Below are 3,063 nucleotides of genomic sequence, written 5' to 3' on the forward strand. Positions count from 1 at the left end.
AATTAATAAATTCTACTCAATGGGAACTCTTCAGTTTTAAACGCCATACACTTCCGCCCAAGGAATTTGCGCCACACCTGACTTTCCGGTACACGAAGCTGGATTTATTCTTAGCAAACTAGGTTAGAAGAAAACAGCACAGACAGAGACAGACAGACAGCCCGTCCAACAGAGAGAGAGAGTTCAAAGGAGAGGTCAGGTGCAGTGATCAGACTGATCACAGCAATCAACACAAAAAAAGCAGATTGAACTGTTGAACCCGGTTTCGCGCCACTTCTCCGCAGTTTGAGCTGCGCGCTGCTCTCTCCTGCGTCAGTGACTCACGAAACACCACAGAGGGAACGACAGCCTCCTGACATGACAGCTCTTCTTGAGGTAAGAATGCCAACTTAATTTAATTTCAGAGAGTAACGTAGTTTTGAACGGGCAACGTTAGTGACACTTTGAGGTTTCTACTCGGCTCTCTGGTGAGGAGTTGAGCTAGCCTCATGTGAGCTAGCGGGTAGCTACTTTTGAATTCGAGGCATGGTGTTCTGCAGTTCTGTGTCGCCTTGGACGTCAAGAGTAAATTAACTTAGCTATCTGATGGTTAAGTGTGTTGACGTTTCTTTAACATCGTCGATGTAACGTAGGTTGTCGGTTTCTGTGTTGAACGAGCTAACATTAGCTTACTTTACACATGTTAGCTGAGGTAATGTTTAGCTAACGCTCGTGTTATAGGTTCATTACTGTGGCAGGTGGGTTAAGACACCTGCGGGGTCACGTGCTACACACTTCATCTAATAACCACGATTTTATTGAAGTGCTTTGAAACTGGCTCCAAGCAGACATGTATAGACAAGCTCACATATACCGGAGAGGTCAGTCCGGACAGTCACGTGACCAGACACGTTATTGTACAGGTCTGTTCACGTGACGTCGGGACTCTGTTCACGTGACGCTCTTAACTTGATGCTGTTGACGTGACTGTTGTTAACATGACGCTTATAACTGCGCTGTGGCGGACATGACAGTCTCACAGCTCCTCAGAAGCGCTGTGCACCGTGAGCTGTCCAGTGAGGGGATGGTTTCATGATCAAATCTTCATTTACTGTCCACATTATCAGATGAGGACGTCACCAAAGATTGTCCTTTGAGTCAATGTTTACATTTATGTACAGATAATTAAGAACAATTAGTTAATTGTAAAATGCTAATTATTTTCTCCTGCCACCTTTCAGACATTGTAATCCAACTTGGATGGAACAACTTCGTGACCTTAATGACACCCAGCAACACGGTGAGATTATAATCCATTTAAATGCCAGAAGCAAGCAATTATTTGTTTTTAAGATGTTTTTTTCTTTATTTGTGTTAGAGCTAGAGAGACACACAAGCACCACAGGGGAGGATCTGCAGCAAAGGGACCACCGGAAATCAAACCTTGGCCGCTATGATGACGACAACATGGGGCACTTGAGTGTGAATCTAGCCTTTTCATTTTTATTTACAACATTAGCATTGAAAAGAGCAAAAGTTGATGCTTGAGATGATTTTGTTTTTACTGAAGAGGATGTATGTCCTCCCCTTGTCCTTTATCCCCTTACTCTTTCTTTTTAGGTGTGATTACGACTACCAGCATGGACCTCAACACCTTCTTTGCTGTTCCACTAGTGTGACCCATGATCGGATACAAGTTGTCAAGGATAAACGGGAGTAAGTTGTTTTAAGTTCAGTGTCTTAATTTAACAACAGAATAAATTGTTATTGTTCGAACCACCTAGTCATGTTGTAAATGCTATTTAAAGTTATATTATTGTTAATCTTTTCTATTTTGTCTTTTTTCTGGCTGTAGAGAGAATCATGTCAGCCCACAGACAACCGATTGACCTGTGAGTCTTCAAGCAGTAATGATGACTACTCCTGCCTTAAGTTCCAGTTTCCTGAACATCATGTCGGCATGAGATTCTGTCACCTGTCTTCAGTCTGGACCCAATGAGTTGTTTTTTTACAGTGCGTTTACAGTCACATGGTTTATTTCGAGGCTTTGTCTGAGTTTCAGTGCTGCAGTTATTTATCATTCAGGTGTGTTCAGAAAAATCCAATTTGTCATACTCATTTGAAGGGCTTGCTGCTGTGATTCTTTTGTGTACACCAGGATCTTTGTATTTTGGCATTTTACACAAATGTTTTTGAAAGATGGTCAACAAAGTTGCACAAATAAATGTTTACATGCTGCTTTCCGAAATGTGGTAATTTTTTAACTGCGCCTCAGTAAATTCTTGCAAAAAGAAGGCATGATATTAAGTAGATTCTACATTTAAAAAATATGGCAACAGTGACAATCATTAACTTTACATAGATTTTAAGTCATGTGGTACCAATTATAAGTTGATTTGAAAAATTAATTTCAGTTTAAATGTGTTGAATTAAGTAACATTCTTCCAAGTTATGAGTTGATGTAACTTATTTTATTTATTGAATCCAAATCATTCTTATCCAGATATTTAGAAAAATAGCATAGTTTTCACCCATAAAATTAGTAAATATAAATCAGTATTATCCAGATATTTACTAAATAGAAATCAATTTTATCCACATAATTAGTAAATATAAATTACTTTTTGACAGCTATTTGGTATATCTAAATTACTTTCTTTTGAATACCTAGTAAATATTAATCATTTCCCCTGTATAATTGATTTGGATCTACTCAACATTTGCCATATTATTAGTAAATCCAAAATATTTGTATTTAATATTTTGTTTACATTTGCTAAATTAAATCAATAGTTTTTAATCAAAGATGAAGTATTAAATTCTATTCAATTATATTAATTGTCACTTTGTTGCCTTAATTTTATTGAGTAGACAATGGTCAAACTTTTCTGAGTGTACTCGTGCCGATGACGTTGGCAGTCTAAATGAAAAGTGTGAGGGGTAGAATTCACTTGAACAGCACCGAGGCACACACGTTAAGACCTTCAACAGCCTTTGTAATGAGGACATTCCACTCTATTCATTCACCGTAAACTCAACCTTAACTTCTATCACAAAAAGCTCTGAAAGGAGAGAGAGAGAGAG

The 3,063-nt window shown here is 38.3% G+C and overlaps 1 long non-coding RNA gene across 2 annotated transcripts; it reads left to right on the forward strand.

Annotated features, from left to right (window-relative positions):
* The first annotated feature begins 219 nt into the window (after positions 1–219).
* On the forward strand, positions 220–1,938 carry LOC130189709 (uncharacterized). 2 transcript variants are annotated; one of them, XR_008830860.1, is made up of 5 exons: positions 220–375; positions 1,221–1,279; positions 1,358–1,461; positions 1,600–1,695; positions 1,835–1,938. It is a non-coding gene; the product is annotated as an uncharacterized LOC130189709 (long non-coding RNA). The 2 variants fall into 2 exon arrangements; XR_008830859.1 differs by having other exon boundaries at positions 1,358–1,695.
* The last annotated feature ends 1,125 nt before the right edge of the window (positions 1,939–3,063 follow it).

Source organism: Pseudoliparis swirei, chromosome 24 (assembly GCF_029220125.1).
Source record: "Pseudoliparis swirei isolate HS2019 ecotype Mariana Trench chromosome 24, NWPU_hadal_v1, whole genome shotgun sequence".
NCBI lineage: Eukaryota > Metazoa > Chordata > Actinopteri > Perciformes > Liparidae > Pseudoliparis > Pseudoliparis swirei.